At 35.0% G+C, this 16005-nt stretch overlaps 1 protein-coding gene and 1 long non-coding RNA gene across 2 annotated transcripts in view; both read left to right on the top strand.

Moving 5' to 3' along the window:
- Positions 1–16005, top strand: part of LOC145687899 (alkaline phosphatase 4-like) — a 166149-nt gene that overhangs the window by 103158 nt on the left and 46986 nt on the right. The window lies entirely within an intron of this gene.
- Positions 1588–3066, top strand: LOC145687650 (uncharacterized). Its single transcript, XR_014131701.1, has 2 exons — positions 1588–1721; positions 1952–3066. It is a non-coding gene; the product is annotated as an uncharacterized LOC145687650 (long non-coding RNA).

Raw genomic sequence — 16005 nt, 5'->3', positions numbered from 1 at the left:
TGTGATGTACTCATATTGTAGTTTAGAAAAGAATATGTCCATCTCGTACGTCACAATCCTAGAATAATACCTAAACAATATGAAATTATTTCTCAATTACTATAGAATGTACTATTGTCTAGAGATACGTTAATTTTCTTTGCATAATCTATAAAAGATAATGCAATGGAAAATTGGCAATAACATACTTTGTTTCAAAGCCAGAGGGGTCCATTAAAAAGTGTAATTCGTATATTCAGAGTAATAAGTTTTAGTTATTACAGCTGTCTTCGAATTCAGAATCTTATCTGTAAAGCGAACTCGACTTACATTTTAATCGCATTCTAGTTATTGATACTACTTAATGCTTTCAAGCAATTGACTCGCAGTACACTACGCTGTAGTTTTCAACTAATGGTTAATAAAAGCTCCATTAGTAATAGTCGTTTACATATTTTTAACAAATTTATTATTATTATAAAACTAGAATTTGGTTTGGTAATATGGAACAGCGCTTCTGAAATTTTGACAAACAAAATATAATCTCTGCAAAAAAATGTTTTATTCGACTTCTATGTTTTAAGATGAAAATGAGCTAGTATTCACATAGCTAAGAATAAGTATTGGAATGATTATTGGGGTTTGAGGATTCTTTCGAATAGAAGAGAAGATTTTTGACAAAGTACGCATTCAAAAAATACTACATAATGTATACATCAGTGCATACTGTTTACGAACCATAGGTTTTAAAGCACCAAATCACAACATAAGAAATAACACGATTTTAGTTCCACTGAATTTTAAATGTGAAATTTTAAAAAGACAGACATATACTTTTAGTACATAAATTTAGACTTACTGGGTGGTATTCAGAGAGAATTCGTTAATCAATAGTTAGTCAGCGACTAGTTAGTGTCATACTAGCACTTCAGTAAGGAAGGTGTACTTTTTTGGTATTCAGAGTCTACTTTGAGTACAACTAAACAATTAATTTGGGTATGATTAACTAATATAACCCAGTGCATCAGGTGAGAAAAATAGATGTGGCAACTATGGAAAAGAGATGTGCGCATGCGTAGTCTGTAAAAATGGAAATACATGACATACGAAATCCGAAATGTGTCGCACAAGCTAAACCGTGGCTAAAAGGGTACCCTCTGCTCTAGATTAATTAGTCACATGTAATGAACTCCGTCGATTACTACGTCCTAATCAGAGACTCTGAACACACTTTTCATAACCATCCGTTAGTCAACCCCGTAGTATTGCCTTAATCAGACGTCAAAACGACTCTGCCGACTGTGTTAAGCAAGTGAAAATTTTGAGATATAACTGATAGTTTTTAAGCAATAACTTTTAGCAGTATAAAGCTAAAATATAATTTTAGGACTACTGTACTTAGCTTTTCGTTGTTTTAAGTAGATAAGAGAGGTTGACAATTTTTATAGCGTTGACAAGGAATTATTTCTGCTTAATTGACTTTTATTTACATTATGTTTTATAGAGGAAAGTTGCTATATATGGGGAGGTTGCCTAATATGGGGAGGTGGGATTTCTCATAAACGAGGGAATTTTGTGGAAGATAAATTGCGTGAACGGTAAATTAGTGTCACGAACTGGCAACACGGCCTAAGCTAGGTGGCGTCGCAATTAGTTTCTTTGTCTCAGTCGAATGGAAGTGTTTGGTGTGCAGGAGAAAATTTGCGCCGTCTCGGAAGTAACGTCTCTGTGTCGCTGTAAAGGTAAGAAATATCCAATTACACTATCTTACGCGCTTGAGTAGAAAACGAAGCTCATAGTAAGTAGTGTATATCGTGTTTTCTACATTTACTAATTGTTGATATATGCGTGAGAAAAATGTCAACGAAAGTTGCCTATTATGGGGTGGTGAGAAGTTCCTAATATGGGGCTCCCCAAATTACGAACCCTTAATTTATTCTGGAAATTGAGGATACTTTTCTGTCTGTTTTAGATGCTGAAAAGGAAACAATGGCAGCAAGAGAATATGAACGCAGCTGTTTCCTCTGTCATGAAGTAGGAAATGGGAAGTTTCAAGGCCTCTCGTATTTATAATGTACCACAAACAACGTTAGACAGGCCAGGATACTGCGCCGAGGGTAACCGAATTAGGTAGGAAGCACGTTCTCCCGTTACATATTGAACTTGTTAATCATTGCATTAGTATGGAAAAACAGTTATTTGGCTTGTCAATGACGGATGTACGACGTTTAGAGTACCAATCGGCAGTCAGAAATGAAATTCCGAATCCTTTTTCCCGGACAGAGAAGACGGCAGGTAAAAAATGGTTGAAACAATTTCTTAAACGTCACCCTCAGCTATCGATTAGAACGCCACAGGGTCTCTCACATTCTAGAGCTACATCATTTACTCCTGAAGCAGTAGATAAATTTCTGACTTATTTGAACCGGCTATGGATAAAATCAAATGGATAAAATCAGTTCATCTAACTGGGAATATATGCAATTGTCGGATGTGTCCGACGAAGATAACAAAGAAGAAGCCGAGTGTTTCTATTGCAGTGGACTATTTTCCGAAGATCGTGAAGGTGAATAGTGGATTCAATGTGCAGTGTGTTCACGGTGGGATCATGTTCTCTGTGCAGGCGTCGATGATGACATTTTCGTCTGTGAAAGATGTTGCTCTAAGTAAAATTATGGTTTGTGGAGTTTTAATTTCAGTGCAAAGCAAACAGTGTTTTTTTTTTCTCGTAGATTTACAATTTAAGTAGTATACATGAAAAGAAGAAGACTTTTTTTTTTTTTTTTTTTTTTTTTTTGTAGATTTACGATTTGAGTGAAAAAGTATCAGGCTTTTAAGTTTTTCTAGATCTCCAACTTCAGTAAAAAGGAAGAGACACATTTTTTATATTTCGTCTATCATTCAATTGAAAACGAGAAATGGAAAAGACTTCTTGTTTATAGAAACTATTTTCAAACAACCATTTATTATAAATGCATTTCTTTCTTTGAATAGTTCCAAGATATTGTGTTCTGCATCTGAAATTATTTTTCTTTACAGTTATGTAGGCATAATGATTTGTATTAACGTTTTGTATTAGACCTAATGTTTTTCCAGCTTTAGAACAATGTAGATCTATTTTATTTTTGATTAACAATAACGTCAATACAATCATATTATATCTTCATATTTTATCTTCTTATTTCATTTTCCCGTATTTATCACAATAGTTTCTCTGCAAGGTTGTGTGTCCTTGCTTTATGCAAGTAATATTGATGTAAGCATCTATATGTCATAGCTCCATATTAGGAACCCCACCATCCCCATATTAGGAACCCCGGTAGCCTAATATGGGGAACAGCAATACTGTTTGTTTTTATTTTTTTATTCTTTGACTATTGTTTTTTCTCACATTTCCATGTGTAGAATAGACGAACAAGGTTTCTGTACAGCATTACCGGAAGTTTCACATATTTCCTACAAAGCATGTTTAAGCAGGAAGCCTTATAAAAAAACCTCCCCATAATTGGCAACTTTCCTCTACTAATGCTCCTCTTTTTAGTTTTATTATTATTATTATTATTATTATTATTATTATTATTATTATTATTATTATTATTATTATTATTATTATTATTATGTGTGTACTTTATCAATATAAGTTAGATTTATTTTTCTGAGAATTGTTAGAAATGCTTATTTATAAATGGTCTATTGTTTTTTTTCTTTTGTTGCCAAATAAAAAAACCTAAATGAATAAACTGGACATATTAAAGAGCCCAGTCACAACTAGTGCAGATTGCTTATCAAAGTAATAAATAGTAAGCAAGTGCATATTCATAAGAAGAGAGTTACACCATTATTCATAAAGTAAAAACAAACGTTGAAGCTTGCGTTGTAATGAATAACGAAGTAAGTGAAGTAATAAAAATATAAGTTTTTTATTTTTATTTAATTTGTTTATTTGTAAGAGTATAAAATAAATTATTACAATTAAACAATCAGCATATTTACTGTATTCTTTCAATTCCAAAATAAGTCTTTGTTTCTTTAGAGTTCCTGAGTGAATGTTGTGAGCTAGTGGTTAACATATTTATGCTCACATTGTGTTTCTTTCAGGTATGTTTATTGGGGGGGGGAGTGCCAAGATGACCAGAATTTTCACTTGTGAAAACGGGACGCATACGAATCGGCAACGGGAGAGGGATATCTGACTTCCAGATTGCATTTTGGGACTCAGAAGTGTTCTCAATTTACAAAATACACAAGTAAGAGTGATAACACACCGTTTCTAACTTTACGTGTACCCATGGGCGGCGATTAGGGGGAGCAAGAGAGGGCAGTTGCCCCCCCCCCCACTTTTTTGAAGTGCCCTAATTTATATAATTTCATTTGGAAATGTAAACAGGGTGTCGATACAATTTGGAGAAAAGATCTCTGACTTTTCCCTGACTTTCCATGACAAAAGTTGCAATTTCCCTGACCCCTGAATAACTTTAAAATATAGAAAAAAGAAAGAAACCCCAGTCTCCACATTCCCCATAGTTGGCCTTGTTCTATTCCACTTCTGTTTCTTTCTTTTTTCTTTCCAAAGGAATGTAAATTTACAAATATGTGCATTAGGCCATTATTGATTAGGCCTACATATTACACAAAATGTAAAGTTACAAACGAAAGTGTGCAGTATACAGAGTACTTAAGACATGAAAAAAATTACACATTATATGCTTACACATTTTAATACCAATTACACAGCATTATAATATTGCCTATAGCAATAAACAGTTCATACATGATTTTACTGATTATTAAAAAAACACACACACATCATGTAACATATACTTTTGCTTGTGCAGTTGTTAAATGCAACAAATTTAGAAATTTGTTTTCATATTTTCTCGCAGAGTTTTCTTCTTATTGATCTGAATGTCCTTGTCTTCGCATGTTAATTTTCTTCCTCCCGCTCCTTTAGTTGCTGCTGAATCTTCCGTTTCTCTCTCCTCTTCTCCTCTCCAGCATTTATTTATCTTTTCTTTTCCAAATACACCTGATATTGTCTCATTGAACTTCCCACTGAATTTATCCACCTATTCTCATCAGAGAATCATATATGATCCGTTGAGCCACCAGAGATGATTCTTGTAAGTTGTCAACAATGAGAATTTTATTTATTGTGAAACCACTTTCAAAAAATGCGTTTCCGTGAAAGAAGATAAAACACATTTCGTAACTGACCATAATGTAGAAGGCCGAGTTCCTTCTCCTTCATCTGCATATCAAAATGCAGATGAGGGGCACATTTGCATATCATTACTTAAATATATTAATTTGTGATAAAATTAATTGCTTCTTAATTAGCATGCATATTAAATATTATCTTGTTATTATGAATGTTAATGGGTAAACACCGAGCGTAATACGGAAGTATTAATACAATATTGCTGTATATTGTATTTATTTATGTATGTTATTTCCTTTATAGGCTATGAATGATTTATTTCTTGCGTGCATCTCATTACTGGGACATTATGTTGTATATATTACATATGTTAATGAAGTGGGATAGTTATTATACTACTCTACATTCGATTAATTAAAGAAGAAATTAAAGAATATTCTATGGATTCTTGTATAGAAGTTTGAACTTTGGGGCTACAAAGCTACATGGACAGAGATTTTTTTTCTCGGCGACACTTGTCTGCATCGAGAACTGCATGTGAGGTCTAAGACAACTCACGAGTGAAGAAATCACTGAATGAGCAAGAGAAGATGACTCATTAAGTATAGGAAGTATCCTGTTCACTTCCTCTTGTAAAGCAATACTGGTATGGATGCATTGCTGACTGACGCTCAACATGCTTTGTTGAAAAAGTCGTAAAATTTTTAGCGTCAACATGATAGATTTTGAATTTGCAAAGGTGCGATTTTTCACACCTTTTAGAAGAATTTCTCGAGTAGCAAGCTCAGAGCGTCATCCCCACCCCTCTTCGCCAAAGTTCGTTACCCCGTCAGTGAGCGGACCTAAGAAATTTTCCCAGGATGCACAGCAGTTTTGAAAATATTGTATTTTATTTTGATTCATTTTATATGTAAAATATTAATATTAACGTATTACGCTCACTAGTTCTTGGAAAGACCGTTCAAAATTCATGACTATATTTGTCAACGTGTTTCCCTGCGTTCAAGACATTTGGCTCTTGTATATTTTCAAAATTAATAGTAACCTAAGATGTTTTCTTTCTCTCTCTCTCTCTCTTGCAAACATGGCTACTGGGGTTGGTAGCAGACAGTTTTGAGGGAAGCCATAGGAAAAGAGACTTCCTTCTAATACCCAGAGAGATGACAGTTTTGTATATATGTACCAATGTATTCTATATATATTTTTCTTTATTTTTGTACATTTTATCATGTGAAACTTTAATGCAAAGTGTTATTTTTAAGTGAAATAGTAAATGTTTACATGCTAGTGTTATGGACTTCTGTTTTTTAAAGTGACCGCCATCGCAGGTGAGGGCAGCACCTCTCATAGGTGTCTGGCGAAATGTGCAGGCAGAAGCTAGTTTTCTGTGGTCTGTACGTAGGAGACCACCCACGATATCTTGCCTGGGGCATCAAACCCTTTGTGGGAAAATTCTGAGAAGAGCGAGTCGGCTATTTTCCTGGAATAGTCGAGTTTAATAACCTTGTTCGTGGCTGAGCAAGGGAAGTGGTTGTATAGTCTCGGAAGAGAACACTTCAAACTATCGTGTGTGAAGTTTTAAAATCAACCCAGGATGGTATGAGAAACGTCTCTCCAGGATGTCCTGTTGACTAATATACATGTAACGACATGTATCGGGAAAAGGTGTTTAGTAGTAAACAGTACTTATTACTATAAAATTTATAGTGATTTACTTCAAGTGTTTTGAACAGTGTTATCCTTCAAAATTTTAAAACTACGCTATGTTCGTTTATTTCACCAGAACATAATTGTGTGACATAGTGTCTGAATTATGGTTATTTGGCTAGGTCTAGGCTAGCATCACAACGTAGCAGTCATTCTGCTTACAACGTTATTAACGTGCAGTGGCACTATTATATAAATTCCTGACATGGAATAGAATTTTACGGTCAAATCTCTATATGAGATTTAACCAGATCTGTCACGCTATTACGGCAGTGCCATCCTTGGACTTTAGAACAAGGAGACAAGCAGTTGCTTAATTTACTATTATGCTGACATATCTTACGTCAGTTCCATCGTCATTGTGACCATCCAGCTATTCTGCGTCGTCACGAACATTTCCAGTTTAGTGGAATGAGAATGTGGAAACTATATTTGTGATTTCCGTCAGGAACTGTGCGTCACCCTTTTCCGGATGAACAGTGCGTCGTATATATATATATATATATATATATATATATATATATATATTGATAATTAACAATTCTGAAGTGAATTGTGTATAACCATTTATTTTTTTTTTATCAGCCTCCTCTCTGAAAGACAGTCAGAGACAGTGAACTTGAAATTATGAGGAGTGCGTATTAATGTTGTGTATCTGATTATCGGATCATTTAAGAGATCAGACAGATCTCCGGCTTTAATCATCATTTTTTTTTTTGAGTGGAAATTTGTGTATTTCACTTAGTGTGAAAATTTCCAGTGTGGAAATTGTGTGTATTCAATATGTGTGTGGTACACCATAAGTATTAAGGAAGTCAAAGTGTGTATAATTACAATGGAAGTATTAAGTGCTTCTACTTTCATCCATGGTTTATTTATCGAAGAATAAATCTTCATCTATCCAAAGTATTTCCAGGGTGTCTGTTTTCCTGTACGGTGAGTACCTGAATACTAATTCCAATGTCTTGTTTCCAGGAGTGAGAGTCAAGGAAACCTTTTCCTTGTCTTGTGTACATCTGACCATCTTCCTGAATGGGGCCCAGGGAGAATTACGCCCAAAGAACTTAATAAGGACACAGTTATGAGTATAGAGAGTAATTGACAGGCTGCTACCTGTTTTGGTTTAAATTATTTTTTTTTAACCTTTGTTTATTCTGAAACTCTCTATAAGTAGCTTCAAGACCATAACTGTAGTCAGAAAAATACCCTGAGATTCTTGTATGTTTTATTCATGTATTTCATGCTCTACCGACTATTGAACGTGGCAGTGGCGGCTTCCACAGGAGATCACCATTATCTCCACATAGGGAATTACATATGCTAATGTATCTTATTTGCATTTTATTCAGATTTTGGGTATTTATTTTAATATCCCTAGCCACTCCATCGTATATTATCATTGTTAGTGTGGTGGTGTACTCTGGGTAAGCATAGATTTCTGCTATAGCTACCTGCACCTCACAATAAGTCAACGAAGTTCTTCCCATTTCTTAAGACTAAGTAAAAAAACTCATCAAGTCTAATACCATCTCTATCATTGGCTATGAATTCATTCGAATGTTCCTTAAATTCTTCAGTCTGAGCTTTCATTGTGAGCTGGAGATACTATTTCTTCGCGTTCTTAGCCACTTATCCAGATTTCCTCTTGGCACCATGCAATTCTTCTAGAACAGCGTCTACCCTTTTGAGCAAATATGTCAGGATGTAGTTAGATGTGTTTTTTGCAGAAAATTAGTTTCAACGACTATATCAGAGAACACTGACTTCCTGAATATCATCATTGAGAACACCATATTTTGCATCCAGTAACAGTAAAGAAATCAACCCTATTTCATAAATTCAATAATTGAAGAATGGACCTAAATCGATTTTCTCCTGACTTTCCCTGACCAATCTGCCATTTCCCTGACTTCACCTGATACATTTTTACTTCCCTGACCTTTCCCTGACTTGGACTTTTTTTCCAGAATGTGGACACCCTGGTAAAGGTTTTGTATTTATTACTGTTTCATAGAAAAAAAATGGTGCATTATGATATTTGCCGTTGCGTTAGTACATATTGGTTATTTGTCTTCCCATGGAGTTAAGAAAGCTACAGGAATTGCGTTTTAATTGCAATTCAAAGCAATTAATATTGCAATTGCATATTTCTTTAAATGCCATACCATATGCTTGCAGTACTTACTGTATTTCATTTTCTAAGACTAAAAACATGGCATGTGTGGAATTAAAGGTATAAATTGTTCATTAATTCCCAGTTTCAATATAACTTGTGCAAAACAAGCGTCATTATTCATTACTCGTATTATGATTAATATTGTCTCTTCTATTTACTTATTTTGCAAATTTATTAAATAATCTGATCACACAATTTTCCAGACCGAATTTTAAGATGTTCATGAGCAAGAACTCAAATCTCTTCTTACACTTTCGTTGTTTTAGAGTATTAAGGGCTAGTACCTACCTGTATTGCTCTTGTGGATAGAAATACGATATACGGCATTTTAAGTGAAAAAGATAGTATCCTATTAATTATACAACCTTTCATGAAACAGTGTTAGAAACAATCAGGAAATCTAACATTCATATACAATTGTTCAGATCATGTCTTGCCCCCCCACTTCTAACGTCCAACCGCCGCCACTGCGTGTACCACACAACAAATAAAGTTTCCCGATTGCAAGTTCTATCCAAGAATTCTTTTGAGTAGTTGAACACTCAGAATTCCCACTCAATTCCCACTTGAACCACGAACACTCAATTTCCATTTGAACATTCAGAAGTTCTAGACACGGCTGAACCTTGACAACGAGTGTTGGTACGGAAAAGATTAGAATTTGCATTGACGATTTATATTTTGAATAATAGTTACGGGACACCTAGGTCATTTTTACTTAAAAACGGGACATTTAGGCGTCCCGTTTGAGAATCAGAAAAAAACGGGACAACGGTGTGAAAAAAGGGGACTGTCTCGGCTAAAGTGGGACGTCTGGTCACCTTGGGCACCCCCATGGAGCTCTGAAAGTGTCCCCCCGTACTAGAATAGTACCAGCAGTGGCAGATAGTTTCAGAATACAATAAACAAACATCTTAATTATGATACTTTACAAGTGTTCCAAAGTTCGGGTTGAAGCTATTTTTTTCATGTTTAGAGATTAGGTGGTACCTTATGACTGTAACTGCCAACCTTGAATAGATAAGTGACAATTGAACGTCTTGTTGCTAGTACTTCAGAAAAATGCGAGATAAGTAGCTGTAGGCTTTGTTAATACGTAATTTAGAGTGCCCCCCCCCCCCGACACGTGTTTTCTAAAAGAAAAAAAAACTGCTCACACTTGTGGCTCAGTGGTAGTGTTTACCTCTGTTGCGTTGGATCTATGGTTCGGTCCCCGGCCAAAAAATAAACTCTCTGGGCCTTATGAAGAGTCGTTCTGACACGTGATTAGAGCCATACTAAAGAGTTCGACTATCATTTGTTTCCTGCAGTAGTCAGGCGTTTAGTATGACGCTAATCAGACATCAAAACGACTCTGTATAAGGCGGTATAAATTTTACGTCCCACGATTATGCCGGCTAAGCTAAAGGAGACGATGATGATGAGAAATGAATGAAATGGCGAAATGAAGAAAGTAGAAGGAAACGAGAGAACCCGAGGAAACCCACGCACACGGTATTTGTCCACCACAAAGCTCACTTGGCGTGTCCCTGGGTTTGTTTCGGGGTACTCCCATTTCCTTCCACATTCTCATTCCACCAATTCTTCCATCATATGACCCCGAGTAGCGTATTCGCTAACGCTCTCGCCTTTGGTGCCAGCGGACCCGGGTTCGTTTCTCGATAGGAACACTCGGTCGAAAAAGTGTAACAGCTTTTTCAGGCCAGCCTTCTTGAGTGAGGTTTTTCCTCATTTACACCAGGCAAATGCCGGAGTGGTACCTAACATTTAGGTCCCAGGCCGCTTCCTTCCCTCCCATTCCCCGGATAGTGTGCTCGCCGAGGGACGTGATACCTCATACGTGACGAGCTAAATGTCCTTAGATGCCGAAAGCCCAGAAATCTAAAATTCTAATTCCCTAAATTCTTCCTCTTTCATATCCTTCTCTTAATCATCCGTTTCCCTTCTCCTAAAGGGCGTAATCGTAGGACGTTAAACTGAAATATTTTATTTTTACTATGTATGTAAAATATAATATAGTGTATTGGCGTCTTGTTCTTAAATTATGAGCTATCGAGGTTGGTAGTTGGACTCCAAGATATATATAATATTGAAAAAAAAAATCTAATTGCTATTTGACAAAAATACATGGCACATACCTGTTGTTAGGATCATGCATCTGTGACTTGTGATATTGTTGGTACGTCCGTTATCCCACACGATAATTATTGAATGCAAGTGTTCTTTGATTATTTTCATCATAATAGATAGCCAGACCGATAGACCCTAATCTCTTATGAGTTCTGTAATGGAGTCTTTAATAACGGATAAAGACGACTTTTGAACGAAAATGTTTTTGATTTTTTTTAACAAAAAATATTTATTTTCTATAGATAGCCAGAGTGATTATCTTAGAAAAGTTAATGGATCAATCCATTAATATCTTAAAGGGTAACGGTTACTTTTACGGTAGCTATCCATATCCTAATTTTCTAGTATTGAAACAAAGGTAGAAGTAGTTACACATCTTGCTGTTAGATGGCACCAAGCATCCTTCATTGATTGACATCTATCGGACGAAACTGAAACTTTTTGTCTCGTTTCACTGTCTCTCAAAGTGAATTAAAACGTTGTGAATAATCAGGCGGTTGATTTAGTGGCCATTTAGAATAGATTTGCTTAAAAATCAATGAATTACTTTTTTCGTAATAGAGAATTTTTTTTTTGATTAATATATAAAGTTATAACCTACATGTGTAACAAGTATATTAATAAATCTTTACAGAAACCTAACTGATTTAAAGCAATATTAGAATAATCGCTTCGTTGAAGAGTGTGTTTGTCACTGTTAGATATACACAGGAGACAAGATGTGAGGCTATTTTGTCTGGAAAATTGTCGTTGGTCCAAGCGGTCCCGGGTTCGGTTCCGGATGGGGACACTCGAAAAAGTGTAAAAAGCTTTTTTCAGGCCAGCCATCCTCAGAGAGGTTTTCCTGAGTTTTTTCCATTCACACCAGGCAAATGCCGGTATGGTGCCTAACATATAGGTCTCAGGCCTCTTCCTTCCCTTTCCTCGGATAGTGTGATCGCCGATGAACGTAATTCCTCATACGTGACGTGCTAACATAGCCATTGATGGTCAGAAATGCCCAGAAATCTAATTTCTAGCCTAACCTGGAAAATTGTCATGAAAGTAATATCTTCCAACATGTATATAATTTCTATGGGAACAGCTCTGTCTTGTCTCCAATCTAATGACGAAAATTGTTTTGTCTCGTCTCGTCTCATACATAACTTTCATTACCGTAGCTCATTTGCTAACAGCTTTAGCTCTCCTAGGATTTATCATTTGTCCTTCCTTTGTTATTTTTTTTTCTTAATCGCGAATCTAAAATACCTTGAAATATCAAGCTGAGTTAGTTCTGGATCGCATTTACTAAGACGTTTTTCCCTAGCATTTTTGATAATATATTGTATCTTTGTTTTTTTGTTTCTTTTGCATCACATGCATGTTTTATTATAGGACGTAGTAATTAAAGTGGTTTACGAGTTGAAAATGTAGTTACCTTTTTTTTTTTCATTTGAAAAGCCTTGAAAATTATTACTTTTTTAAAAATGTTTTCTATCTGTCTTGAGGTAGTAATTTCTAGAACACCGTTATTACTAATTTCGATGCAGGCATAACAGCAATTTTACAGTGTACACTTAGCAGTGCATAATAACAATTGTGTAAAAATCTGTTTTACGATTGCAATAGCTATTACTTTTCTTTTCTTTCTTTTTTTTTAAAAAAAATATTCGTGTTCTTTCTTTCATGTTCGTCCGTAAGAATATGATTCCTTTTGATTTCATTGTTAAATGAATAAAATTAAATTTTAAAAAACAATTTTAGAGATCTTAATTTCAGAGATGCTGACACTAAACACTGCAATTTAATGTTTGAATTTAGTTGTATTGGGCATTCACTAGTTTGGACGCTTCTACACATTTCTTTTTTTATCTTTTGAAATTGAAAAAAAAAACTTTTGATTTTATATGATTGGACTACTAATTCGATAACTTTATTTAGCTCCAGTAAATTTAACTTACGATCTAAAAAAATGTTTATAAATTAAATAAAAATTCATACAAAAAAATCAAAACAAAGATCGTAAACTACCAATTCTTCGTTTTCATGCTGTATTTTTAATGAGCACTTCTTTTTTTTTTTTTTTTTTCTTGTGTAGTTCTAGACAGCATAACGTACTTGAACTGTGAGTGAAATGAAATTAAATCTTTGTTTTACGTCTCACGATTATACCAGCTAGGGTAAAGGAGACGATGATGATGAGAAATGAATGAAATGGTGGAATGAAGAAAGTGAGAGGAAACGGAAGAACTCCGAAAAAACTCTCACACACAATTTGTCCACAACAAAGTTCACTTGGCGTGAACTGGGATCAAACCAAAGGCCCCATGCACCAAAGGCGAATGCTCTGCCACTGAGCCACCGTGGCCCCCGGAAAGTAACTGTAAATCCAGGCTGGGAATCAAACCCAGAACCTATAAAATGACAGTCTCACATGCTTGTCCACTTAGGTGCACAAACCATAACTGTGTATGAAAATAATAATTGTAAGTTTTTAGTTTGTAAGTGTTCAGTTTTAATGTTTAGTTTATAAGATCTTCAAAAAATGAAAGTTCTGTTACTTTTAATCATGCTTGCTTATATAAATTTACACGAATGAAATAAAATCACGAGAAAGAACACGATTTATATAAGGCTGGCTAATTTAAACAAAGAAAAAGGTTCTGAATATTTTATTCTTATATTGCTGAAGAACAGATCATCCAGAGATCGATATAAAGTAACATCTATCAAATTGAACGAAAGATGCCGTTCTTGTCGTCCAAATTTCAACTTGGAAAGCATGCACCTTAAATTCGCTACTTTAAAAGAAATACTTTTTCGTCATTTTATGAGGGACAGATTTTTAAGTCGTTAACCTTCGCTTTTCGTATCATATATTCCATCTTCCCACATCATGGAAGTCTTGAGAACGGTAATTTAGAATTACTAGTTTTTTTTTTTAGCAATAATGTAGGTTTCTTTTATGTTTTTAAAGTAAAAAACAGGTTAAATTAATATATTATTGATAGAAAAAATGTATATTTAAAAGTTGCAATGTACTTCTAATATTAATTCACATGCAAAATAAGTAAAGATTTAAAATTGTTTGTTGCTTTACTCATTATCTTAATGATATTCTGTCCAACAACAAAATTATCCAGTCGAAGGAAAATCCTATATTGTATGCTCTTGGTTGTACACTCGAGTCCCTGATCTTGGTTGTGCACCCGAGTCCCTGATCTTGGTTGTGCACTAGTCCGTGGTCTTGGTTTTGCATACCCAGTCTCAGTCTTCAACACTCCCAGTCTGTCTTCTTGCACACTCAATTAAAAATAAAAACTTAGTTCATGACATTCTTGAGGGCGAATGTCAAATCTCCTCCCTACCCTATGATTTATATCTCTAATATATCTACACATTTTGATCTTATGTGGGTGGCAGTTTCATTTCATTGGTTCTTATGGTTAAAAATCCAGATGCCTCGTTTGGATAGGCGACTTTCAGGATATCCTTTATTACGAGTAGATTTATTGTAGATAAATAGGCAATGTGCTTTAACTTATTCCCTAAATAACTTCCCTTTCTGACCAAAGCATACAGTATCTGATGAAGACAACGTTAAGTTGTTGAAACTATAACACTTTATTTTAATTTTAAGAAAAAAATGTATTAAGCTCTAATCAGAAAAGGTAGTTATTTATTCACTAACAAGCCGATAAAATGGTATAAGTTGTTTTCCTATGAAGTCCAAAAGGGATATTTTATGCTTGCTGATAAGTTTTTCCGGACGATTTTCTCAAACGACTCTGGCGATTTTGTTTTCATTAATAACCTCACAGTATGCCATAACTCTTTTGTTCTGAAAGGATTCAGGGGTAGTTTATTCTTGAAGGTTAGTTCTTTTTCGAGTGATTTCCTCAAAAAAATGGCTCAAGGGCTTTGGTTCATAGTTCATAAATAACCTTAATATATGATTGTCACTTGTAATCAAAAAGCCCACAAACGGTAGTTTACCTTTTGAGGTTGAGTTTTCTTCGAATGAACTATTCCGGAAACATTATTTAGTTCGTATTTCATAAATAAATGCTGCAGCATAACATGATTTAGTTTAAGAAATTGGAACGAGAAGATTTAGTGTGGTGGTTCATATATTTTTTTTTCTTATGAATCAACTCTGCTGTATATTTCTTTCTCCAAGACTAGAGAAAAATCTATCTTCTCGCAAATCAGTATTTTCTGGGTATAGATCTTCTGTTTGTACAGTAAAGCCCCGGTTAAATGCGATCTGTTGATCCGCAAGTGCCGTTTTTTTTTTTTTTTTTTTAAACCTTACTGCAGTCGCGGTTATTTATTTTTCATAAGTAGTCGGACTCACACTCCGCATGCAAATAACTATTGTATGTTCTAAAACAGGGGTGTGCAATTTGGAACAGTAGGCGGGCCAATCACAGAGAACTTAATGGCGTCGCGGGCCTCATGTAGGTATATCATTTTTACAATTGAATAGTATACCCCCTATAGTATTAAATGACGGAACATGTTCATCGTAATTTACATCAGAATAACCCAAAACAACTAGTATACTGGTAACTAAAATATTTACTCATTAAAGAGGAGCAGAATAATGTATTTAGAACTTTGTCCGTACATCTAGCAATCCTTATACCAAAGGAAATTTCCTCCAAGTACCTGCGCTTGCCAAGTGCTTGTCTTCAGGGCATTATCGCGTTTCGCACTGTGTGATTGATGGAAAATTTCCAGTTCACTCTTAACAGGTTTTGTAAAAAAGAAAAATTGTAATAATTATTGTTTTCAATAACTGACCAGCGGGCCGGAAGACAGCGTTAGACGGGCCGCATATGGCCCGCGGGCCGGCTGTTACACACGGCTGATC

This window comes from Thermobia domestica, chromosome 6, assembly GCF_964235325.1.
Source record: "Thermobia domestica chromosome 6, izTheDome1.hap1.1, whole genome shotgun sequence".
In the NCBI taxonomy this organism is placed as follows: domain Eukaryota; kingdom Metazoa; phylum Arthropoda; class Insecta; order Zygentoma; family Lepismatidae; genus Thermobia; species Thermobia domestica.
This window is presented reverse-complemented; position numbering and strand designations above follow the sequence as displayed.